Source organism: Neopsephotus bourkii, unplaced genomic scaffold (genome assembly GCF_033783945.1).
Source record: "Neopsephotus bourkii isolate Nb327-2 ecotype Australia unplaced genomic scaffold, CSIRO-AGI_Nbou_v1 NB_74, whole genome shotgun sequence".
Lineage (NCBI taxonomy): Eukaryota > Metazoa > Chordata > Aves > Psittaciformes > Psittacidae > Neopsephotus > Neopsephotus bourkii.
In genome coordinates, this window is record NW_026900591.1 from 363,160 (window position 1) to 390,854 (window position 27,695).

Consider the following 27,695-nt stretch of genomic DNA (forward strand, 5'->3'; position numbering starts at 1 on the left):
AGGTGGGCCTAGATATGAAGGCTTTTTCCAACATTTTGTGATTCCTCACGGTAATTATATTCAACTCAGTTCTACAAGGGCAAATTGGTATTGAAGAGCCCAGGCAGAAGACAAATGTAAGTAGTACAAAGCAAATACACATCACGTTACAAGACTGTATGGGCAGGTTTAGCCTTACCTAAATGTGGGGGCTGCACCCTCACAGAGCCTCTGCCACATCCAGTCAAATGGACAGTGCTCCATCTTCTAGTGCTGGGGAGAAAAATGTCTGCTTGTGGTGCACTCTAGTGAAATTGTATCTGTAGGACAGACTGAATTTGTTATGTGCATGTTGGGAAAATGAGGGAAAGAAAGTGAAAGAGATTATAAACATAAAAAAAATGTGCACATTTATTTTCAACCCAGTATGCTACATGTAGCACTGTCAGGTTAATTGGTAGTGGACTGCATGACTCCAGGCTCAGTTCAAATCCTGAAATTTGAAGACAGCAGAGTTTTTCTTTTAAACTCACTGAGTCTCTCTAAGGACTGAATTTTGGGTGCATTTAAAACTGATTTCAGATCTGACACTTGCAATAAAAATATGTATTTTGTGATGGACATTAAATTTGTGATATGTACCTCAGTCTATGGCATAACACAGAGCCTTGGGTGGCATGGTTTAGTGGGAGGTGTCCCCACCCATGGCAAGGGGGTTGGAACTAGATGATAAGGTCCTTTTCAACCCTAGCTATTCTATGATTCTGTGATTCTATGATTCTATAAATTGATAATGGGCCAGCACACACAATGCTTGTTGTTCCAAAATCAAAGCAGATACACAAGGGTGAGAATGAAGATGTGGAAAAGTTGAATGCAGTCTCAGGCTTTTCCCATAGGTAAGAACAAATCCCTTGAAGCCTCTCCCTTTCTAATTTTAGTGATAGAGTTGGTGCTTTTGCAGGAATTTATAATTGCTGTTGATTTCTTTACTTAGAACTTGCGTGACTTGTTTAAACAGCATTGCAGTTCTGGAGTTCTTTTGTAACATCTTAGGAGGGTACAAAACTAATGTAAGACAGACTAGGCCTGACCCCAGGGGAGTTGACATGGGTTCAGAAAGTCTTATTTGCTCATTCTTTCTGCAACTCAAGGACAGCCATCATGTTTTGCACCTGGAGTAATACTTTGTCCAAGGCACAAGTTGTCCCCAAATATTGCTTTCCATCTTCATGTCTTTCTATGGGTCTGAAAAGATCTACATGGGTTACACATGTATATTCTCTGAAAGGATGTCCTTGTTTTTCCTGTCACTGCCATAAATGCTTCCCTAAAGGTCATGGGATATAAGACAGGAAAGTATTGTACTTCTGGAACTGGAACGTCTATATATTTCCCTTGCAGCACGCCAGGTTAAAGATAACATGATTTTAATTGCCTGCTGCTGTAATATCCTTGTGGAAAAGCTAGTGGATTTCTGGAACAGAAGCATACTGCAGAAAGTCAGTACAAGTTTAATCCCCTGATCTGCACAGACTGTCAGGGTGCTTTTGAGCAAGTTAGTTGGTCTCCATGTAACTCAGTATCTTGTGAGTACAGCTGAAATGAGCACACTTCCCTATGGCCCTTTCATGGTGAGAAGTGCATTAAAGACTGTAAAATACTTGTAGTCTGCAATGGTCAATCTATGTGTACTATTAAAGTAGCTGTTAAAATACTTGAATAAACAATCTGACCAGAAGAGCCTCTCCATGAGGTATTGCAGCCATTGCTTTGTCTTCCTTTGCCAGCATGCTGTACTGCCTTGTATGTCACTGTTAATCATTTCCCTTCCTGAAAGAATTTGTTGAAGGAGTACTGTTTTACTCCACTTCAGACAGTGCAGGTTGGCTAAAATCTCTGGAAATGCTCATCACAGACAGTCAGCTTTGAGATGATGCAAATACCTCATAGGGGACCTGCTAGCCAGAGGAACTTGGTACTTGGGCATTAACTGAAGATGGTCAGGGCTTCTGTACCGTCCTAGACCAACACACTTCATTGTAGTTCTCTGCATACTGCATCTTGCATCAGATCTGTCCCATTAAATCAGTGGAATTATTTAAATAAATTATTTTTATTAATTTATTATATGAAAAATTTTAGAGCAAATTCCTTTGATGTGTGATATCCTAATCACACCCGCAGGGCATTAGCAGGCACAAGGCACATCTGAGTGTCTCTAATTCCCTAGTGGTGTGATTATATCTCATAATATTCAGAACCCCCTGGAGCTTCTTTACTAGTATAAATAAATCAATTATTTAAGTCAAATACTTTGATCATTAGAAGCTGCCAGTGCGTGCTTGAATGCCTGAGCTGTGCGATTCACCAGGAATGATCTTGCCTCTCAAAATGCTGAGCAGCTGAGCCGAGTGCTACCAGCACTTCATTTCAATCTGCTTTATAAATTAGATTAGAAGTCAGTTTCCAATGCTTCATTCTGGATAGTAAGGAAGGGTGAACTTTACAGGGGTGGAATTGTGAGATATCGCTGCCAACAGATCCTTTTATCATTTAACACTGCTGTCATAGGTTAAATTTGAGCTACTGTTCATATTAACTAATAGCTATTACACTGAAAACTGACACAGGGATTCCAGCTAATGCACCATGAACCTGGTTCACACGCACTGCATCATATTACCTATTATTTGCACATATGGATGGAAAGAAGTTTTGAGTCACTTGGGATATATGGCAAATTATCATTTTATATCATATTAATGAAGTGCTAATTGCTCCTTGCAACCTTTTTTTGTGCAAATTGAGTGGGTCCTATTTGCATTGTCATGTAACCGCTGTATTACCTTGCAGCACTTTCATTAGGATGAGGCAGCACAGAGTTCATCAAGGAAAAATAGTAATTGTGAGATAATTAGTTGTGAAACTAATATTGTTTAAAGTAGAACAGAAATATTCAGTTGACCTTGGTTTGGCTTGGGAATATTTTTTATTAATAGGTTTATAAAATATCTTTCATTCTGCATATGTTAAACTGACATCTTATAAACACAGCTCCCTGCTCCAATATTTTTCAGTTCCTGTTTGTCAGGGGGTTTCGCATCTTCTAATGAAACATGGAACTTAGTTGAAAAAAAAAAAAAAGAGTTGTTTCTTGCTGGCCGTTTATCTCTAAAGTGAATCACAAGTCTGGAACTTTGTGAAATTGTGAAATAGGAAAATTTCTCTAAAGCTATTGAATTTGCAGGTGTCCAAACAGCAGCAAATTCTGTAAAAGAATGTAAGAAACGTTAAAGACGATACAGTCTTAATTATTTGCAGACTCTTGTTACCTATCACAGATAAAATTCTCCATAAGAGTAAAATGTAGTACGTGTTATTTTCAGCCAAGACAGGCATTCTGTGGAAGAGGTAGGAAGTGGGAAAAAATGAGGGGAAAAAAATTGAAAAGTAGTTTCATGCTAACTCTGGGTTGTTTCCATAATTGTGGAAGAAGCATGATTAATTTCTGAAGGCTCTGTGGGCAAGGCATCCAGACAAAATGACATAAATCTACATTAGAGGATTTAAATGCTTTTTCCAAGAAAAAAGTGAGCTGAACTTTAGGTAGCACAGCCCTTTGCCAGTCAAGTCAGCCAGATTTAGGGCCTGCACCTTTTCTTTTTCAGTGAAGTATTGGATAGGGACAGATTGCAAGTTACAGCCAAAGGCAGTATGACAGCTTTATTGCTGTTGCATGGGCAACATATTGTCTTTGTTTGGGAAATAAGCTGTGGACTTACAGAAAGGTATGCACAAAGAAATGCCTTCAGATATTTGTATTATTAAAACAAAGGTTGTTAATACAGATTGACTAGTATTCTCTTTCTTTTGGCTGTGTATGCCAATGCATTTGTGTAAACATAGACCATATTTATTACAAGGTAGTCCCAGCTTGAGAGCAAACTGAATGAAGAAACTGTGCCTAACATAGTCTGTCACAGAATATATTCTCAATTGTCCATAGTGTGTGTGTGTGTGTGTGTAATTGGAATTCACACCTCACACAGACGTAATGAATGTAAAAGCAATTGCATAGGACATTTTCCCAGGTGGGCATGAAGCAGTGCAGCAAGTAAACACCTTCTCTGCTGACTTAAGAGTCTTAGCAGCAGCAAAGGAAGGAAAAAACAAGTAGCAGCAGCTCAGCATTTTTTTCAGACCTGGTCTAGATAGGGGCATTTGCAAATTGCTTTGTTTTGCTCTGTATGTGATCCTGGATGATGTAAAAAATGCAGATCATCTGGATTTCAGATGTATTCTGTCCACCCAGGGGCCAAACCAGAAATACTTGATTATGGTGCTATTTGCATCCAATTTGTTCTGAACCGGAGGAATTGTATAGGTGAGCTGGACAGAACTTGCTTAGTGACAGCATCTGCTTTGTGCTTTTACAAAATGCTTTCCACCCTGTCTACAGAAGCTTACACTTGGTGAAGTCTCTATGGGGAGAAATATTTTCTGTCTTTTTTTTTTTTTTCCTTTTCTGTCTTAAAAATACATTGCAGATCTTCCTGTCGCATTCTGGGAGACGTCAGTAGATGGTTGTGAGAACACAAATATTATTTTATTGGTAAAGCCTGAGTGCTTCAGCAAAGTCTTACCTGGCAGCAGTGCACTGAAGCTTGGAGTATAGCATGCGTCAGAGCTGAAGTTTTAATGGGCTTGTTAGTTACCACAATAAATGTGGACCCTGCGGGGAGTTGTTTACTGTATGTAAGAAGAGGAGGTCCTGGGTGTGGACAAGAGAAAAGGGCAATGTGGCAACCTCAAGAATTTTATGGGTTTCTGTTAAACAAACAGCTGCGGTAACATCAGGAGGTTATCAGGAGCCTGAGGAGATCCAAGAGCAAAGCTCTGGTAGATAGAGGAATCAGATGTACAAACATTCTTCCTTGCTGACAGGTAGGGCTGCACTGGTATATTCTTCTGCTAGTCCAAATGAGTCTGGGAGAGGAGTTGAGTAGAAAAGGGAACTTTTGGTAAATGAGGAAGGCTGCTTCTTGCTTCACAAGCCACTTCCTGTGTTACAACTCATCTCTTTTCCAGGCATTGCTGACAGGAGTCCTTGCTGAGCTCTGGAGGCTGACACTGGGCTATGAAGCTTTTAAGCTGTAGTTGAGAGTGCAGTTTAAGCTCATGGCTACCAAAAGTCATTAACATATGGCACAATGTTTGGTGGCCCATGGGAAATTAGTTCAACTTCACTACGATTCCCTACAATTACTTTATCTGGCTGAAAAGACACCCCAGATTTCCTCAGTTGGCACATTTTTTTCTGTGCCTGCAGAAATAAAGGGCCCTGACTGAGTGTGAAGCAAAGGCAGCAAGTGTGTGCCAAGAGGGGGGACTGCAAATCAGACTTGGAAGACATCTTGTTGCGATGGCATGGAGACTTCATTTCTGTTGCTGAGATACGTATCTCTTATTTTTCTTAAAAAAAGAAAAAAAAAAAAGAAAAAGAAAAGAACTCTTCCTTCTATGGGCTGATGAGTAAGAAACTTTTCAGACACCTAAAATGAGTAATGTGAAAAATTAATAGTTTGGAGTCCAAAGCAAAGTTTGTGTGACCTTGGAAAGGGAGGCGGGGAGAGAGAGAATGAGCCTTTAAGGGAATGACAAGAATCTAAAAATATTGATTTCAATTTGCCATGGGAGGGAGCAGGAGAAACAAGCCATTGGAACAAGTTCTTGAAGCATCCCACTAGCTGGAATGTCAAGCAGCAGAGTGAAAACAAACATTTCTATAAGGTTTGCCTTCCGAGGAAAGATTAAGTCCAGTCCCTCTTGCCTTGCATGCTGTCTCTGGCAGTATCTGGTCCTGCTTGAAACAGCAAAGAAGGGAGGACTTTCAATGCACTGATCTAGTACTGGTGGTCTGGGGAAAAAGGGGAAAAACTATTGAGGATGTCTTACTTTGGGAGGGGGAGTCCAGGCTTCAGCAGCATCCAGCTTGTACCCTTATGAAATGCTGTGCTCGGCCTCTGGGTCTGGAGAGAGAAGAGGGAACAGCTGTGCTCCGTGCAGAAACCCAAAGCAGCCACTTGACTTCATCAGAGCTCTTCTAGGGGTGCCTGCATCAGGCAGCCCTCTGCCTTTACTCAAAAGTGCTCAATGCAGATTTCATGAGGCACTCTGACCCTACCTGACTCGGTTCTGTGTTTTGTGTGATTTCTGGCCAGTCACTGTCTCAGAAATATTGCTCCTGAGTTTTGAGCCCCAGTAAACCCTGCCTTACACAGCTCACCTTTCCCTTGAGAGCGAAGGGTACAGTGTGCGCAAGTGTCTCCAGCTGGCCAGGCAAGAAGGAAGCTTTGACATTTGACTTGACTTTTTCCTCTTTAATAAAGAGTCTAAGCAAAATCACAGTCCCTGTAGCTTTTTGTCTTTGAGAATGATGGAGTGACTGAAATAAAATGATAAAATTGAAATTTGGAAATGGAAACGGCTTAAAATCAATGCATCTGAAGGTGACTGGCTATTAACATAAAATGAACTTTCTTGTGACCTATATGCATGCAAAGATTGACACCTATACAGGATCAAAGGAGCTTATGAAAGGCTAGAGTACTGGAGAGGAAATTGAAAATGTGTAGGTTGTCGATCTCAAGAGTGGCTTTTATTAGTTATTGTACATAATAACTATTGTGTCAGAAATGAAAGAGATTAACTCTTACCCAAGGTACTGCACCTGAGCAAATATTGTCTTGCCTGGATGACATTTGTGCCAATACAAAGAAGACCTGGTATGAGGCTATGTACTGCTTAAGTCTCACTTAAGTCTTCAAAATGAGGATTATGCAGGATTTTAGTGGTACAAAAATATGAGGACAAATGTCAGCCCTTACATTACTGCAGTGTATGTCCCCGGGGCTTCTAGAGTAATGTAGAGTCTCACCAGAACACATCAAAGCAGTTGGAAAGTATTTTCTCTGCAGACAGACCACTTTCCAGATACGGGAGTTCTCATGTCACTGAAAAGAAGCTCTTGAAGGACTATTAGAGAGAAACTAACTGGGTAAGTGGGTTTTAATGGCTGAATGTTTTATTCTCTGCTGTATTTTCCAATGGCTCAAGCGCTTTGGTCTAAGTGAGCAAACAGGGGAATGTTTTGCTGTGGTCAGTAGGTTTTTCTGAGAAATACTGTAAATATGGGATTGCATTTGACAGTGTGTTTTTGGAAGTGTGAATAGAAAACAGTCAAAATTTCAGAATAAAAGCAACAAACATTTTAAGGCCAGAGGAAGAAAATTCTAAGTCTGGAGGACAAAGGAAATATTTTTCATGCCGAATCCTTCTGACTAGATCTGCTTTCAGCAGATGATACCCACCTTTCAATCACACTCTTGCATCTGTACAGTTTGCACACCTCTTGCTAAATATTTTCCTGTGTGTGGAAGAATGGTGAAATGGTTTCACAAGAGCACGGCCCATTTACTGACAGCCGTTCCCTTATTTAATTGTCTGTCTTCAGCGATAAGGCGTGCCTGTGTAATCAGGACTGTAACCACCAGAGGGGACAGGAGTAGGATATAATCTTGTACACACAGTATTTTCAGAAAAGACTTTCTTAGTTCTGTGGGGGATTCCCATATTTATTATGTCTGCCATTCCTCCTGCCACAAGATAGGCTGAAGGGAAAAGAAACGGGGAACCTGATGGTGTCTTTCTGTAAAGCTGCCCCTCCTGTTTTCCCTGTTTTCAGGGATACCTTGTAGAGATGCCTGTGTTTTCTCCATGTATGTTCCAAGACATGGAGAGTACTATGGGGTGTGAGCGGCTTGGGGATATTTTCATATAAGACTGTTTCTTCTGAGAGGATGTTTGAAAATGCAATGTTTCTGAGGGACTTGTGTCATCTGTGACCTTCACTATAGTTTCCATGTCATAAAAATACTTTTCTTCCCTATAAAGCTAATATTGAGCATCGAGCCTTTGCTATATGGCTGACTTACTAGAGTTACTGCTTGGTTTGAAGGATCATGTTCCCCCATTTTCCCGCCCTTCTTTTTCTTAAATGCTTTGCAACCCAAATGTACTCTGATGTGATTTCATTAGATTCATTTGTCCTGCACTCCCCTCCTCCCCTTTCAATTTGATCTTACACATATAACTGTAAGCAGTATGTTTTTATAACTTGCATTGGTATAGTGGTTGTGTTCTGATTTGAGACAAGGAAGTACAAAATGAAATATAAACCTTTGTAAGTAAGTAGATTCAGTTCTAAGTAATGTGAAGGTGACTATTGAGCTGAGGAAGCCAGGTCAATGCTGGTTTAGGTAAAATGATCATAGGTCTTTCCCCAGTGGCATGTTTGGTTCCCTACCTTACTGTCAGTCCACAGTAGAGCACCAGAGCAAAGATTGTTCCTCCTGGTGAAGTGATATCTAATTTACTAGATTTAAATGGTCCTGCAATCGGCATGTTTATAGCTAGAGGTAATTATATCAAATTCTGATAAATTGATCTCATCTACTGCTGTGTGTCTGTGGACGTTGTGTTTCTTCTGTTGCTCTGACCAAATCTAGTTATCACAGCTAGATTACAACTGCTTTTTCTTCACAGCCTTTACTTGGCCTTGTATCTTGCTCTTTTGATTAGCTGATAATCCATAACAACAGTATTTCCAAGCGAGAAGGAACAGAACTGTTTTGCATGCCAAAAGCCCTATGTGCTTCTCTGACATATGAGGAGGCCATAGAGTGTTGATGGGCTCCTCTATCCTTCAGCTAATATTTCCCTAATGTAGGAACACTGCAAAGCAGTTTGTTGTCCTCACAGGATCCCTGTAAGTTTGGCAGTACTGCTGTCACCATTTTGCAGACGAGGGAATTTTTGGCAAAACAGAATCAAGTGACATAACCAGCATTCCTCTAATACGTATCAGATGGTGGTGTATAGAATGTGGGAATTCTGCGTTGTAGCACATGATACCTCCTTCCCAAGGCTTTGCATTTTTCTTGATTTCTATCCTAGTCAGAATTGCTTTGTCATCTGCTCCAAATTAATTTCTTTAGGTTTTCTCTAATTTCTGAAATAAAAATATTGGAATGTTTTTGTGTCATGTTTACAATGTACATGGAGGTGCAGGGAAGTTTTGGAACAGTCTGATCATGGATGTTAAAGCTTGCACATGTGTGGCTGTGACTGAGCTGTGAGTAAGCACAGACCAGGCAAGAACCTTTGTGTGCTAGGTGTGTATCTAGGGAGTCTTTCCTTTCCATGGTCAACAAGTTTCGGAAAGCAGGATGGTTTTCCCTTGGTGTGTTTTTAGACATGAAGGCAGAAGTAGAGGAATATCAATTTTTTTATTATTGGAGGGAAAAAAGTGCATTTAGATTTTTGCTTTGTCCAACTTGCTCACACTTCAAAGAGGAGAAGGGAAAAGTAGGAGAAAAAGCCAGGGGAGACAGAGAGAGAGCGTCAGAAGTTTTTGTCTTATTTCTAGAAAAAACGTCACTAGTGAGCTTACTCGTATGGCATTTTCAGTGGAAATACAGTATTTCTGCTGGACAAAATGCAAGAATGTTTTATCTCATGGAATTTCCCACTCAGGAACGGAACAGTTCTTCGTACTGCCACGGCTGCCTCAGCTCCTAATATGGATTTAGCAAGTAGCTCAAAAATACCCATCAGGACCCAAAGACGTAGTTGCTATGGTGGTTTTTGAAAACCTTAAAGGGGCATACCCAAAAATGTCAGGAAAACACTTTGCTATAAAAATTGTTGTTTGCAAAATAGGAAAGATCTTACATTTTGCCACTGAGTTATTAGCCATTTGTTTTGATTTCTGTCACAGCAAGTTCTGCCTTGAATATGCTGTGAAATTTGTTTTGGTTTGGTTTTGTGTGCACTGAGCCCAAGCAAAAGCCTTCTGTGAGAGTGTCAGTGCCATTTTGCTCTAAGAGATTGTAGCTTTCAGCTTGATGCTGTCTTGTAATGACACTACTCTTGCTCATCCTTGTTTTGATGTTTTTTTGATGTAAAATGCATTTTCTGAATGAATAGGTTTGCTCCCTGTTTATAATTCAAATTGCTAAAGCCTATTTTCACTGACTTCTTAATTATGCAGCATTTAAATCCAGAGTTCATTTTCTTTCAAAAGAATCCTCAGAGGGCTATTAAATACCAAGATAGTACTTTTGGTTCAGGAAGTCCTTGAATCACAAAGTGCTGCAGGAGAGTGTACTGAGGAAGTAATACTGCAAGCTTACCTTGATCTTATATTTTTTCCTAAGTTTGTGCCATTGGTTAGTGCTGGAGGCCTGATGGATCTGTGGTCTTACCTGGTATGGCTCTTTTATGTCCTTCTACAAACAAAATGTATATATGTCTTCATTCCTTATGCTTTTTGTTGGATGTCACCACATTTCTTATTCTGCAACTGGAAGTCACTTATGGAAAGGTAAGCATATTTTAGGGTAATATCCTAGCACAAGTCCCAGAATATGTCTGTTGGTAGCCTGGACAAGGCCAGGAACCGTGGCATGTTGTGACCTGTGGTGTTTAACTGTTATCACATTCCCTTGCCTGGTTTTGTCTGCACCAGGCAGCACTCTCTGCAGTGGTGTCAGGATATGGGTTAAGGCATCAGCATGAGCCAGGGACTACTCCAAGCTGGCAGATATGGATGAGGACTCCTCTTTGGAGAGTGAGCAGAAGGACAGAGTTTAGCCATATGGACATCGGCTTTGCCATAAAACTTGTGCTCAGGGGCAGGAAATTGGCCCTGGACTGCTTTATTTTCTATTCCAAGGCAGGCCTGTTGATTTCTGCGCCGTGGTGCCAGGCCCTAAGACAGAATGCATTTACAGCTCTCTGTATACAGGACATAATTTTAATGCTTGGCTCCCACTGCAAAATATGTCACAGCAAACTTCAAGAGGATTGTTTATGTCCCCAGAACCTTAAGCTGGAATAATGACTCTAATTTATTTATGAACATTTTGACAGCTTGTTATGTTTTATTCCATAAAGCTAAATGTGGTCACAACACTTTGGAGTTATTGCTACTGTGTAATGATACCAGGGAGAGACAGGGATTTTTGTCTCTGAGCACAGAAGATCTTTTCCACCCTGTAAGGATTTAAAGCCACTGTCCTTGTGTCTGCGTATCTGTTTGAGAAAGGACAGTGAAACTGAGGGTTGATGTGGCCTAGCTGCATAACTGAACAGGAACAGATCGACTCTACGTCAAAAGTGACCGTACAATCATCACAGAATCATTGAATGGTTTGGGTTGGAAGAGATCTTAACAATCACCTAGTTCCACCCCCACTACCATGGCCAGAGACAACTTCCTCTAAACCAGGTTGCTCAAAGCCGTGTCCAACCTGGCCTTCAACATGCTTGAATAACCAAATCTCGGTGATCTTAATATTGGACCTGTCGCATTCAGACAAGAGTAGGGAAACTCTGTCCTTGAGTAGAGAGCTGCAAATGCTTGCTTGCTTTCTAATATAACTCATTTTCTCTTTAAAATCTACTGACAATACAGTTTGGGTACCCCCTTAGGAAAGACTCAGTCTCTTATCTTTCTCCAAGGAGGTTTGAAAGACAGATAGACCCCTTCTGGTCTTAAAGGGTTGTATCATTTATGGGTGTGATTGTATAATATGTACGCATAGTGTTTATTGTGTCTAATATAATCAATTTTGATAGTACATTTAGAGCTAATCAGGATGTTTGTAGAAGCATTAAGTAGTTTTGTAAACCAGTAGGATATGATATTGGTGGGTTGTTAGGTGGTTTTGACCAGGAGTTTAAATGAAAACAAAAGAAAGCAACTGTAAAACCAAAGCACTAGACATTGACTGGATTGTGTATGACTTTGTTTCTTTTTCTGTTCTCTACAGCAATGTCTTTACTACTAAAAAAAATGTGAGGAAACATTCCCAGGCACTGCATTGTCTACACTTAAAGCATTAGAAGAATCCTTGGCAGATTTTAGACCTGTGCCAACTAGGATTCTCCCAAATAATTTATGGGCACTGTTCAGGGATTAATTCCAACCAGGGACCAATTCTGAACACATAGCTGACCATGTTGTTTTGGAGGCTAAGAGGGTTAAATTTTATGAATAGGAACTGTGTGCAATCAGTAGCTGTAATCATGAAGAGCAGTCCCAGGCTGGTTCAGTTTTCTAGTACAGATGTAGTAATGCAAGCTTACTTCTATACCATACACATTTGGAAGCAGTGCTGAAGCAGGGAAGGGGGGAAAGAATATGTTTAACCTAATCCAGGATATATAGGGATGACAGAAATCACATCAACACAGACTCTTAATTCCTTGCTGAATATTTTCTATTGGCTCTAAGCAGTAGTAGCACAAGAAAAATAACGTGAAGGGTCAGTGTGGATCCCTGGAGTTTCTGTAGGGACTGCTGAAAGACAAAGCTGTAAATGTGTCATGATAAACTGAAAAGAAAGAGGTACCACTCTAGGGGGGAACTCAGTGTGTAAGCATCGGCTCATGTTCCCTAACCTGAGTGACAGTTATGAGACAGACTGATCTCTAGGCTTTAGTCCTAGTTTTAATGTGTTGGGTTTTTTGTATGCTTTTTTTTTTTCCTTTTTGTTGGTCTTCTTCTTCCTCTACTAGTGTTTAAGCCACTGCTTCAACAGCACAGTTTCCAGGGCCAAACTTATCTACAAGTCACATGGAAAATACTAGTTACTCCTAGTTACTAGCTTCAGATACAATGGGAGGGTGTTTACTCTGCTGCTGCTGCAGATACACTGATGAGAATGATGAGGTTACTATTCATTTATTAACTCCTTAATCAAAGGTTTGACTAGGTTTATAATACATCAGAGAGAGCTGCAGCCTCACTAGGATTCATGTGCTAAGTTATTCATCATCAGAGTCTAGTGATAGTGGTTTGAATTTCTCACTCCTGTCCTGAGGGACAGCTGTTAATGACCAAAGTCAATCTGACAAGTTACCACTTTCACAGTCCCAGCAGGAAGGTCTTCTTGAACACAGAGAGCAAGCTAATTCCCCACCTCCTTTGGGTTGGTCCTTCGTATCAGGATTTGAATCTTATATTGTGCATGTCTCAGGGGTATGTCACAGTTATCAGGATGGCATTTGCATATAGTCTGTAATCATTGTGACAGCTCCTTGGTCACAAAAGGAACTTCATGGAAAAAAACCATGAAAATCGTGTTAGTCAGCGATTTATAGCATTTTTAAGTAATCAAATGCAGCTGAAAATATTGATAAGTGAAAGGTTAGGTGAAATCTTGGCTATAATCTTATCTCAGAACTGTGTGATGCTGCACGCTCCCTTGTCCTTTTTGTGAGAAGGCAACAACTTGTTCAATTTCCTGAAATGACTCCTGTTCCCAGTTTTAGCAGAGAGAGGATGTGAAGGTCGTTGAGGAAACAAGCCACTTGCAGTCTGATATAAGTTAAGTTATACCATCAGTGAACTCTCCTGTTGTCAATCACAGGCATGTCTCTGTGGTGTGTTAGCCTAATCCTAGTCTGAAGTATCTGTTTTCTTTTCAGAAGTGGCTGCCCCTGACACGTAGTGCAGATTGCACAATTTACCTGTTTTTAGGGCCTTGCCTTGGACTTTTTCATCTTGTATAATATACATAGTTCATCTCTAGTCATGTCCCCTTTTCACATGGGAGACACTGGCAACAAGAAGTAGCTGGTGGAGTTCCTGCCCACAGGTGTTTCATTTTATTTGGCTGTTATAGGGGGTTTTGATATACTACTGTGATTTCTTTTTCTTCCATAATTTATGTGAAAATGAATTATGGAGCTGAGGCCTGGCCTGCATTAGGAAGTTGCCCTGCTTTAAATTAATTCTCTATACGGTCAAATGGGACCTTTGGATGTTTGGAATGGCCAACCACCAAATGCTTTCTCATTTTCATACACTGTGGAAAGGGATTCTCATCTTTATACTCCTGCTCCAGAGATTCACCCTGCAGGAAAATGGGGTTGTTACTTTTCTGGCAAATAACACATTCATCATGGTAAACTTGAAAATTCATCTTTTCTAACTTTTCTGTTTATTTTGTTTTACCCTCAACACACAATTTCTGTGCCATGAGGTACACTAGTGTTTATTGCCAGAATGTTGTCCCCGATCTTTATTAGCCCTTTGAAACCAAATGCACATTGTGTATAAGTTACCAAGCTTAGTCTTTCACCTAACAAACGGCTAGCTGGCTAGGTAAAAACAAGCTGCTTTGTAAAGACTTGTTGTGGTTTAAGCTCAGCTGGTAACTCAGAACCACTTAAACCATGACAAGACTCTAGTCTCCAGCCCACCAGGGTACCTGGGTATATACAGCTACAGCCTGCAGTAACTTTTAGCATTCTGTAGTGTATGGACATATGTGAAAAGGAGATTATGACTTTGTAAAACCTTTATAAGGAGATGGCACAGGTCTATATAGTTCACTCTGGCTATATTTTGCTAGCATTTGCTCATATGGAATAGCATCTTCCTCTGCAATAATCTCACCTATATAATGGTGTCAGAGCATGTCGTGACAGCTGGAGTGAACTACTTTACACTGTATCTGATATTGTTTCCTTTTTATCTGTTGAGATAGAATGCTTTGCTGTGTATCCTGATACCCCATGGCTCTGTTTTTGGAGCTCTGTTAGCACATCTTGATTCCATCTGTAATCTTGAAGAGGTCTGTTAGGTGAAAGATGTATCTGTTAGACACATGTAGATTCTGGACAGCAGCCCTTTACGGGTCATGCCTTGAAACATTACTAATTTGGTTTCAAAGGGAGTTATTACAGAATGTCTTTTGTGTTGTTAGGCCTCAGGAGAAGGACCTCAGTTGGACATAGTGAAATGCTGCATTTGCTATAGTCATGGAGGCCCTTGTTGGAACATACATAAGAATCAGTTGTGCTTTGTCTTGGAGCTCAGCACCTTTCAGGAGTCCCCTGATGAGAAAGGGGGACGGCTGAATGTGTGTTAAAAGGTCCAGGGGACAGAAACTTAGTGATCCACAGCATCCATTTGATGCTGTCCAAGGCTGTTGAGCAACCTCAGGAAATTAGTGGAAATCTGACTCTTGTTTGACTATGCTGAGTCCTGAAACTGGGACAGTGGGTGCAAGAGGGTTGACATACACATCTGTTCACTCTGTGGCAGTGCTTTGAAGATCTGTGATGTAGCCTGTGGCTTTTTATGGTGCAGTCCAGCATTTTTAAGACTAAGAATTAGACACCTTTGTGCTTGAAGTTAAGCATGACTGTGACTCATTCAGCTGTCACTCTTACAGACTTGGTGTGAGAACCATATGGATAGGAAGGAGTAACCTAGACCCAAGATGCAAGTTCACGGATTGCAAGACAGGAGGCCAAACACTGAAACAGCATCTGACAAAAGTGAGTAATTGGTCAAAGTTTCCACTTCTGTTTAGTCAAATTTCCAACATAATCTATTGTCTCAGGGTAGTGACTTTTTGTCTGGTAAGCTGTGGATTCACAGCTACTTCCCTTTTTGCAGTTAGTTACAGTTGCTTGTTGGCTGTACAATCTCTGAGCACATTAGAGCTATAGTAGAAGCCTGACTGGCATTCGTAAACAGGCAATGCTTGGGACTTAGTAATACTCTAACTCAGTGCAGTAGCGTGCCAAAATAAAGGTCATTTCAATTTCATGTTATGTCACGCAGTTTTGAAGTGACATGTGTTTAACGAGTTTTCTCCAGTAAATGAACGATAGCAAGTATTACATTAATAGGCTTTGATGATATGCTCACCAAAAAAAAAAAGAAGGAAAAATCTTTCCAAAAACATTAAACTGATATTTTACCAGAGAAGAAAAAAAAAAAAAGGAAAACAGAACAAAGATTCAAACTCCTGCCCCCAAGCTTCTGTAATGCAGAAAATTAGGCTTTTTGGCCCCTTCCAGATGACAGTTTGCAGAAGTTTCACTCTAATTTATTTAAGTATGCCCTACACTACAGAGATTGAGGCTGATCTTCTGATAGGGATAGGAGAGCATGAAGAGTGCAAATTGTGCTTGTCAGAAGCTGTATCACAAACCTCATGATGGGACCACTAAAGAAGTGAAAATCTGGTCCCTATGTGTATGGAGCTTATAATTGTGCATAGAAAAGTTTGGAGTAGTTTCTGTCTTCTCATATAGCAATGCCTGCTTGTCTTGCAACTCTGCCCAGTACCCCAGCTTATTGTTCCCTGTTATCTCAATCAGGCTATAGACTCAAACAGGTACAAACTAGAACACAGAAGGAACTGTCTGAACATCAGGATAAACTTTTTCACGGTGAGGGTGGTCAAACACTGGCACAGGTTTCCCTCAGAGGATGTGAAGTCTCTGTCCTTGGAGATAGTCAGAAGCCATCTAGGCATGGTCCTGAGCAACCTGCTTCAGGTAGCACTGCTTGAGCATGATGGTTGAATCAGATGACTGCCAGAAGTCTCTTCCAACCTCAACCATTCTAGGACTGTGATTCTATGACTGCTTGATCAGGGCTGCTGACATCTTGTCATACAAAGGCTCAAAGGTGTTGAACAAAATCTGTTCTTGGAAGTGTTGCTTTTGGTGTCAGCAGTGGGTTGTGTGGCACATTAAAACTTAATAGTTTCTTTAGGACAGAATAGGCAGGAGAGCTATTTCAGTACTTGATCGTGTACTTGTTGGGTATGCAGGAGGGACCTTTGTATTGAGACTGGCTTTCTAAGGAGGACGTGTGAAGCTATGGGAGGTAGGGTGAGCCTAGTAAATGGTTGGTAGTGTAAATATTGGTGATGTACAGCTTTCAGAAGTTTGCAACAAAGTGTATACTAGTTGGGTTTTGCAAAAATTGGTTCTTAATGTTCTATGTAATCCTTTGCAGTCAGAGAATGAAATGTCTCTTGTGCTGGTCACACACCAAGCCTTGTCTTCTTTTGGTCACTGTTCCTACTGATGTCAAACTGATGGTGAACTGAGAACTGAGAAGTCAATAATGTATGCAAAATGAAGTGTTCGCTACCTGCATCTCCTGTCTGCCCCCAGTGAGTAATAGGAATAGGCAGAGATCAGGACTGGTGTCCTGGCAAAATTTGGCATTAGGCTGCAATCCTAGAACAGGGCAGCTAAAGTAATTCTAATTAATTTCCTTTTCAAGACACATTTTTCTGAGCATCACTGAAGGTGTTATATGGTACTTCGTCTTAGGTACACAAACTGCAAAAAGCCTGCTGTGTTGTATACAGATGCTAAATCTTTCTATATTGTTCAGCTGATTGATTACATTTTGGGGTCAATGGTTACATGACATTTAACAAGGGACAGCTAAGTCCATGTAGATACTAATTTAAAAAATAGAAGGAGACCATGTACTTGCTGTCTTAAGCAATATAATGAAATTTAATAATACAACCATTCATTACCACTCTAAATGTTTTTTACGACCTGTTCTGCCCAGTAATCATGCCAAATACATTGTGGTATTCATATTTTTCCAGTACAAGGCATGAGCACTTCTATGAGCTTCCATGATGATAATACTTGGCTTACAAATTATTTTCACAAATTTTGAAACGTTTTTATTCATATCAAATTCAATGCCAGAAGATAAACAAAATGGCGTCAAGAATATTTGTGATGCTGTGCTTGTTATTTAACCTAGCTTAATGCATTCATAGTAATAGGAAACTGAAGTAACCTTTTGAATGAACGTGTCATGCAACTGAGAAATCTCTTAAAACAACAAAATACTGTGTATTTGCTGCTTTTTAACTGATACAGTGCCCAGCAAAGTCAGTAGAAATTCTCTTGTGAGCAGAGATAGCAGGATAGTGCTGCACTTCTTTGTTATAGATTTCTGTACAGCTGCACATACATTGTGTTGCTGTTTTTAACTGGCTCTGTTATCTGTCAGGGTAAGTTATTCAGATGCCCTTTTACATTCTAGGTATGCACTGTCATCACGGTGCCTCTGTGCTGGGTACTGTGGCTGATCAGCCACCGGCGCTCAGATACTTGCACTCAGAGAAGGGGTGAGACATGCAGAATAGTGAAAGGGCTGGTGCCAGGGATGTCAGAGCCAGTAACCAGCCTGGCATTATGGGCCTGGGGGAAACCACCCCCTGGGACTGCAGCTGTGCTGTGGGACTGAAGACAGGTTGGATTGCAGACGTATAGTAATGCTTAAAGGCTGGCTGCGCTGTCAGAGCATCATGTCTCTTGTTTCACAAGAGAATGGTATGCAGTCTTCGGGCCTTTCATGTCTTGCATTTTATCCTGAGACCCATCTCTTTTTGAAAAGACATTAAAAGGGGTCTAGCATATATATGGGTAGGATTTTTTTTCCTTGTAGGAGAGAAATTTTTCAGACTTTGCATGCAAATTGTTGGAAAGAGCAGGTACACTCTTGTATAAACTCGGAGCATTTGAATTGTGAGACAAATGTGTTCTATATGTGATGCATTTGTTTGAATGAGTGATCACAATAAAAAAATACATCTTAAAAATAATCTTGCAGTCCAGGAGAAAATAACATGAACACCATGAAAACAGTTTCCAAACTTTATTGTTGTAGTGTAAGACTTTAGTGAAATTATGTGTACACAGTTACTGAGAAAATCAAGGTTCTATATATACTGAGAAATCCATATATACTGAGAAAATCAAGCTTCCATAATAACCATGGCTTTGCCGAAACTCAACTTGCATTGTATTTGCATAAATCCTGTATCTATACAAATGGGTTAGAAGCCCAATGGTGGTGAATTCTCATACTTACTTAATATAAAGGCCTGTAAATTCTCTGTTGTTGCTTTTGACTGATGCTGTTAAATAGAACTACTACTAAGTTGGCACTTTATTTTAAAAGTTAATAGATTTTTTTTTTTAAGGACTCCAAACACTTTCTGGCTTGCATTAAATCTGTGCTGTCCTCTGGGTGCATCCTCTCTTCATTAATGCTTCTTTTAAATTTCAAGGTGCTATATGCTGCCCCTGACATAAATGTGTATCTCTCAGTGGAACTTCCCATTCTGGTAGGACTAGATAAAAGGCATTGTACAATACTTCTGGCCTGATCTTCATCCAACAATGGAGGTAATTGTGGCATTAGGACACATATCTTGGAAAGTAAATCAGGTGGTATTGAAGTGCTGGAGGTGTTTTGATGTACAGAGTTGATTTCAGTACATTATTATAAGAAGAAAAGGCTCTACTTAGTATTCAAAGAGGGATGAACAGATTGAAAGTTATGTTCGGGATGGGCTTTGTCGCTACTGAAAATAACTGTGGAGTCTCTAGGGAATCTATTCAACTCTGCCACATCTATGTTAAAAGGAAACCACGTCAATTGTACTGAGGAACTTGGATGAGTTTCACAAAACCACTTCAGTGTGACCTAGTGTTTTACCAGTTTTAAAGAGTTCTGTACCTTTTTCAGATAGGAAAGGGATATGAAAAGTAAACAAACAATTCCTGTATCCAGGATGAAGAAAAAAAGTGGATGAGGAGGAGCATGGAAAAGCATACATACATGAATGTAGATTTTACTGCATGTAATGGCACAGAGCTGCTGTGCCAGCTCTGGGGACCAGCTCTCCGCTGTGTTGGTCTGTGGGCTGCCAAGTGGCTGTAAAAGTCTGTTGAGAGTGACCATGTTTCACAGTCTTTGCACAGATCTAAATACCTATCATGAAAGACAGCAAAGAATCAGACCCAGGTATGGGTTATATGCAGATTCTCAGTAGACTCCATTCTAGATGCAGGTTTCTCTGCTCACTGCAACAAGATCTGCAGCCCACTCAGCAGCTGCTCCACTTAATTGTTGCATACTTTTCTTGTCCACAATCTTTTCCCTTATGTCTGAAAGGGTACCTTTAAGATTAACTGTGAAAAATTATTTTTAAGATGTCTTATTTTCCCTTGACAGGAAAACTCTGTATTGGGAGAGAATGTGCCACGAAATGGGAGCTGTGGCTCAGGCTTGGTCATGCTGTTCCTAACCTTTCCCTGCATGACTGCACTGTAGCTTGAATTGATTATGGAAAGTAAATAGAAGCTGTTAGTTCATTTAATTGTCAGTTCTGTGCCTGTGCACTGAGTCAGTCAATGATTCTTCTGAAGTGACTGCTGCTACATCACATAGCTGCTCACATGGCCATTGGATGTATATTGATGGCACTAATGGAGTCATTGAGCCAAGCTCACAGCTAACAATGTCACAGCTTCCCAGGTATTGATCACAATGATGATTTGTTCTACAGCAGTGTCCTCAAAGCCCAGGCAGTATCAGAATCCAATGTACTAGTCAGTAGATAGAATGACATAGCCCCAAGGCTGAAGAGGCTACATGAAACTTGAAAGAAGACAGTAAAAAGCAAAAACAATGGGTGGATGGTGATACAGGATGCACAGGCTAGCTTTACATTACAGTTTTTGAGATTCAAAGAACTCCTTTGAACCCCTTGAAAATAGTGAATGTAATACTGATTTTTTAGATACTGAACTTGGCAATAATATTCTAATTAAAAAGAATTTTCTAATGAAGTTTGGCCATTCTGAACCTAGCAAACAGAGATGACTAATTTTTTTATGGACCAGGTGATAACTGTTTGAAAGACCAGCAGCAGTGTTAGATCTGAAAACATCTTGTAGAAAGCACCTGTTAGGTCATTAGTCGACGTCACCCCGAAGATAGGATTACTCTTAATTGTATGCTGTCTGGATATGTGTTTTCATGTTATTTTGAAAACTAACATTAATTTAACCCTATTTTGCCTCCTTTTTGTCTCCGATGCTGTGGTAAATTATCACTCTGTGTCTTGGATGTTTTTCAGCTTACCAGCTTTTGTAGACTCACCACTTCTGACTACTGACAGCCTCAGCTATAGCTGAACTAGTGATATAGAGACGAAAAGCTGTGTATTTCATTACTGAGCCTTCTCTGCCTCCTTTGCATCCAAAGAAAAATATTTTTTTTATAGGCTCTTTTTCTTCCAAGATTGCGCTCTCTTTGTCAAGCACTTTCCTTAAAAATGTCTTTGAGACCTGTCCTAGGGACTGTAATGATCTTCTTTATCAAAGAACAAGAAAGCAGAACAACCTGTAGCATCAGGGAATTACTCCTCGCATATACAATTGGATAAGATGGGATTGATGCGACATCTGATAATAACTGATTTCTTTTGGAGCAAAGGCATTTGATTGCTATTTGCATTGAGAATCATTCCATAATTCTAAGAATTCTTGTAGAAAAGAGGGTTTTCTGTATAAGAAGAAACTTCACATTTCTTGTGGGGGCTGGGGGAAAAGGTCAGTGATAATACTGTTGTACAAATGATCTGGAATGATGATAAGTAGTCTGCAGCTATCTGACACTGTGTGACCCAGCCAGAGAAATGTGTCTGGGCTGTACTGGATTGAAATGACACAGTTGTGTATTTATTGTGCTGAGATCAACTGTGGGGCCATGAACAACAACTAATTCTTTCTCAGAATGGAAAAGGAAAAAAACTATGTATCCCATTGGGCACCAATGGAGGACCACTTAGCTGATGAAGGTGCTAAGCCTATTGAAATGTTGAGAGTAAGTCCTGTTTCCCTATTGCTTACCATGCTGAAGTAAGACCATTATAGGAACAAAGCAGTGTATCCATGGGAACATAGAACTCAAGTTTAAAATTTAAAGCTCTTAAGAAAGCAACTGCTTTTTTTTTTTTTTCCTTTTAAAGTAATTTTATAAGTAGTATTTGCAGAACTTTTTTAACAAATGGTCTAAAAAATGGTACTTTATTAACGTACCAATAGGTATGCTAAGAAGCAATGTTGCTAAGAAGCAGTAGGTATGCTATGGAACTTAGACAGGATGTTACTTTAATAAGTAAATCTGGCTCTCGCAAACCAGGATTATTTTGTAAGAATAAGGACTGATAATGTGAATAAGTTTTTTCAGGATCAGATTGCCCTTGGCATTGGGAATTTCTCATAGTTAATGGTTCTTCCAGCTAGACATTTGCTGCCAGGAAAGCTCTCCTTATTGATTATGGTTGCATATTATGGTTGCATATTACTGGATCTATCAGATATTTATTTTGCAAGTTTCTTGGTTGAATTTTCTCTATTGATTTCTCCCAGGAATAAATGAGCTGTAGAAGTGGAAATAGGCACTCCTCTTCTGCTAGGTCTAGATACCCAAGTGTATTTTCAATGTGTGTATCTATTACAGGAGCGTTTGGGGCAGGCATTTTGATTCCAATAATATAATGGATGTCTTATATAAATGAGGACTCTAGAAAACAGCTGGATGGTTCATGTCAAGAATACAAGCACCTTTCCACTAGAATGCCGAAGACCTTTTTTCAGCACTGTCCATGCTGAATGAGTAAAAGCTGTGTATGCAGATCAAACTACCCATTTCCAGCTATCCAGTTGTGTGTGCAAATGGAAATTCAGCAGGCATAAGTTTAGTTGTCCCCTTTAAATTGGACTTGCCAGAGGTGAGTTTATCAGTGTTCCAGATATAGCTTATAATTGCTGCTTCACATTATAAGCAAAGTCATTAACTGAAATGTATCTACATTTACTGAAAAGAATTTCATTCATTGAAGACATTGGGGCATATTTAATGCCTTTTTGCTTTGTGTAAAGACAACAATAAATCTTTCACATTTGCTAATATTTAAATCAAACTTCAAAGTTGCCCAAATGCCTACTTTGACAGGGGAGCAGGCTTTATGCATTCAACTAAAGATCCGTTTTTTTGCATAAGCACTTTTATTGCAGATTTATTTTTTGTAAAAACTTGTATAAAGACACTGTCTTCAGGAAAAAACATTGGAATTTTAGGGTTGTTTGAAACAAATGTATAAGGATATATGTCACAACTATGCTGCTGCACATGCAGTTGGATAAAAAGGACTTGAAATACTGGTGGACCAAAATGAAACTCATATTTCAGTAGACATGGTTGCATGTACTACTACAGAAGGACACTCATAATCCTGGACCTCTTTTCAGGTGAGGCTGGTGATATGAAGATACTTCATAGAGCAAATCATAATAGAAGACTTGTAACAGTGCATGGAGTTACATACTTTGCAGGGTTGCTTTTGGGGCAGCACAAGGCTACACAGCAAGGTGTAATTTAACCTTATGCATGTGTACCAGGATTTGCATAATTGCATTCTACTGCAGTTAGATCCAATGGTAAACAAGAATTGCAGTGAGGGAGGAGGTTCATGCGGTCGTTTTGCTACCTTGTCCTGCAAGGTATCAGATAATATATCAGATAAAATATCAGATGGATAATACTTGCAGAGTTACTATCTTTTTTCATACTTCATCATGTTCGGGTAAAAAGTCCAAGAAATTTAAACTTAAGGTAACAAATGTTGGCATTAAAAATTCAGTGTTTACCTCTCAGTAATTGTGAATAAATTTGGTTTTGTTTTTGTTTTAGTTGTTTGGTTGGGATTTTTTTGTTCTCAGAATAAAGTCTAATTTTGAACTGCTAGAGAATTAAACAGTTGTTCAGAGCATTTGAATTCACTAAATTCTATTTTGGAAGCACTTATTGGAATCACTAGTTTTTATAAAATCAGTAACTAAATCCAAAATAGGTTCTAAAAATTAGTCTAGTCATTACCAAGAAAGATCTGTTACAACTGGTTATCTTTATGCCCACACTACGAACTTTGAAAGACTACTTTTCAGACAGATACTGTTATATGAGTTTTCAGACAGTAGACACAATAATTCAAGGCTTTCTGCCTCCATTTGGAAGTAAGTTTGGATAAAAACAAAGTTTGCTTTTAAAGTGCAAAAGCTCTTCCTGCATAAATGCATGTATGGACAGTTCTAATTCAGAAATCAAAATGTCTTCTTGTTTCACTTAATCTACTTTGAAAATAGAAGTGTTTAGCTTAATCCTTCATTGAACTGGAACAGGTCCACTTATTCCAGTCCACCTGTGAGTTATGCTGGAAAGGGAGTAGCTTTTCTGAATAACTACTGTTCATTTCAGAAATATTTTTCCAACTAGTTAGGTCTGAGCCTGATCTCTGTTGACACATGTTGCAGCCTTCCAAATCTCAGGTCTGAATTTTGCAACTATCTCTTCAAATATCAGACTCCATTTTAGTGCTCAGAAGACTTGACTCCTGAACTGAACCTAAACTGTATTGCCTGCTTCTGACAGAAATGTAACTTAGATTTTGTGGCTTTTACCAACTTCAAACTACAATTAATTCTTTCTTGTCTGTAGATATGGTAGTAGCAGTATTTTTAACAGTAAAAATGGCAGTGATGATGGTCATTAGTTGAACAAATTAAATCATGGATTGTTTTGGTACAGAGGAAATCAAAGCATGTGAACAAATTCTATCAATCTCAGTTAAATGGTGCCATGATTTAGGAATAATTCTCTGAACCAGGACTTAAGGCTGTCAGCTCTAAGAAGCAAGTCTTGTTATCTCTGCATGTCTGAACTGTGCTTAACCAACTAGAACTGTTATATGGTTGGGAACTTGAGAGACAATTGCAAAATATTATATAAGCATCTTTTTGGCACTTTGGGAGATTCTGAGAGTTAGAAATAAAATCCTTGCACTTAGTCTCTTGAGAGGCTGGAGTACTTATTTTTTATTTTTTTTATTTTTAAATGAGAATTCAAGCTCCTCATGCAGTTGGTAGAAGGCTGATGTGCATACGTGGGTTACTCTGAAGGTCAAATACTCTTTATACTGGACATTTCAAGCTGCTGTCCTAACTTCCAAATCATTAGCTTAGCAAATGGGAGCTTAAATATAAGCCTAGTCAATGGGAAGGAAAGAAAGTCTGCTGCATAGTATGTCTAGCAATAGAAAAAGCTACAGAATGTGAACATAAATTTTTAATTCAACATTCCTTAATTTAAAAAACCCCACACCACCACCACCTATCCCCTCCCCCTGACAAGCTTGCAAAAACTAGGTCTGAATTCCCAGTGGGAATAATGAGCAACAGCAAGAATGAATGCTGGGAGAGAAGAATGCAATTGTATTAGGCTCCATCACAATGGGAGGTAAACCCAAATCATTTATAAAACGTAAATGCTGGCAGAACACAGGGAGCTCAGAGCACCACACTGCAGGTGTGATTTATGAGGCTGGGGACTGGCTATAAATCAAACCCTTTTGTTTTAAATAGTACTGCTTCAACGCAGGAGATCAGTTTACATGTAGAGGAAATGATGAAAAAAATGCAGTACATTGCATCCCAAGAATATTAGAGAATCAGCTTTACAATGCGACTATCAGTACCACATTCAGACAATGGCTATCTGATGTGCGATTGAACGAATGCTCCCACTGTTTGAACAGAGCGCCCTAATCTAGCAACTCAGGTTTGTTTCAAATGTATTAATCAAGTAATCTATTTTGTGAGACCAGCTGTTAAAATTATTGCACTTAGGATCAGGAATGCATTGGCTATTCCTGTTAACTAGCCAGAGTATCCTTTTGTGCCACCAAAGGCTCTGCTTGTTTCTATGTTATCTGTATTTTCCCTTAATTATAAAGGTTTATGGGTCTGATTATTTAGTGGCCTTGTCCTGTGAAAATGGGTGGATAAAACAATTAATTCCTAAGGATTCAAATAGAGGCTAGGTATCCTGGGAAGTTCTGCTCGATTACAGGAAAATACACGTCTGGCAAAGAAAAATGCTTTTCTCCCTCTATTGGTTGTATAATTATCAAATGGATGAGATTTTAAAGGTAACAAGCAAAATTATTTCTTCTGCTCTGCTTCCCAGATCTGCCAGGGCTTATCTTGGCTGCATATTTTGCATTCATTTTGCATGCATTCCACTAGAGCAAACTATATGCCTGAAACCCCACTGTGTGTCCTGCAACGTGGGCCAGAGAAGCACTTAAAGAAGCTGAAAGGACAAAAGGCCTACATAAAGGAAAGTACAGTAATATCAGCGTTGAAAGACATTTATAATGGAACAAAAGCTGAGTGCCTTGCACTTGCATGTGTTCTAGTCATTTGATGTAATGGTATTACATCAGTAATGGTTTAGCCATGTGAATATAAGAAATTGCCTTTAATTCACTGATAAGCAGAGTGCCTTTAAGTCATCAAGGAGCCAAGAGACATCTTGTATTGCAGTGCTTTATTACTTTCCAAGAGTCCAAAATGCAAACACTATAGAAACATACAAGCTACATTTCCAGGGTCTTTCTGAGGCTCTGATATTGATATAGCCAGCATCAGCTGTTGCTGGAGGCATTAATATCAATTGCTAGTGTAAGGAGAGTATCATTTAACTGAAATAATTGATTTTTTTTTCTTATTTATTATAAAAGTGCATCCAGTGCCATGAATTTATGGGCAGTCTATGAATGTAAAAACATATTCCCTGCTCAGGAGAGCTTGCAGTCTAAATTAGACCAATATATGAAGAAGATTGGTGGTGAACAGAGACAAGAAAGCAGTGTCTGAAATTGCTTTTACCAATTTCTTGAATCTGACCAGGCTTCCGGCTGATAATGGGCCAGACATTTAGAAGAATTTGGGCTTCTGTTTTCCAAAGATTAGGGCTTAAATGTCTTTAAAAATGCTGTTGTTTTACACAGAAAACCTAATGAACCACAAAAGGCACATAATGCGGGAGAGGAGTGAAGGTGGCTTTATGTTTTATGAATCTTAAGTTGTCTTGGACACTAAAGTCAATTTAGGTAGATAGCCTTGAAAGGGTCTGGCCAAGTATTGTGGTCCTTTCTGGTTGCAGTGACATCTGTAATCTTTATAACATTTGTGTTTTAACTGGATTCCTGAAACCTCTTTCCATCTTAGGGATTTTTTGGTAGGCAAACACTCTGTCTCCTTTCTTTGTCTGTTGTGTCCTGTGAGAGAAATACTTCTGTGGGCCAGTAGTAGTGTTTTAAAACCCATTTTTGCAAACTCTTCTACCTTTTACACAAATAAAGATGTCACTCAAGGGACCTTGTTGCAACAGTTGAGAAAAAATATAATTAGAGGTCACTCAAGGGACCTTGTTGCAACAGTTGAGAAAAAATATAATTAAAGCTGATTTAAACATTGAATTTCTTTGCCATCATAAAGGTTAAATAGACGGAAAAGCAAAAGAACATTTATATAGCAGAAACAATAATGAAGGGTTTACTTTTGCAGCCTCCATGAACAGTGGAGGTTGTGGCTTTTCCTATGTACAGTCATCAGGAATAACTGGTAATTACCGAGTTCAAAGTCTATTGTCTCCTCCAAAAGCTGACTTGTTTTTCTGGGGCTGTTTCAGAATGACGTGACGTCTGATGGCTTTATTTCTTTTATAGGTCTTCTTGATACACAATGAATCCTGATCTGGGATGGAAAGTAATTTTTGTGAACATATTTACAGAACTATGTGTAATAGATCTAGCGAAGACTGAAGGCTTGTAATAGCGACTGATGTAGTACCATGGAGAAAAGAAACCTGAACACTGCTCTCTGAGGAGGCCAAGTGAGGAGTGAGGTAATAACAGGTTTCATTGCCCAGTTGGGGTTGACAGAAGGAGAGGTGATTTTGCCCCTCAAATTGTGCTCAGAGGATGGGAGGAAGTGTGTATTTTACATATATGCTGTAGGTGATGGGACAGACTTGTTCAGTGATCTAGGAGGCATTGTGTTACATACAAAGGTCTCCTGCAAAGCTGATGAATTTTTTTTCC

General features: G+C 39.4%; 1 long non-coding RNA gene across 1 annotated transcript; it reads left to right on the forward strand.

Moving 5' to 3' along the window:
• LOC133212812 (uncharacterized) lies at positions 1–27,517 on the forward strand. The gene is made up of 3 exons (XR_009725615.1): positions 1–116; positions 15,291–15,396; positions 27,321–27,517. It is a non-coding gene; the product is annotated as an uncharacterized LOC133212812 (long non-coding RNA).
• Positions 27,518–27,695: the final 178 nt, after the last annotated feature.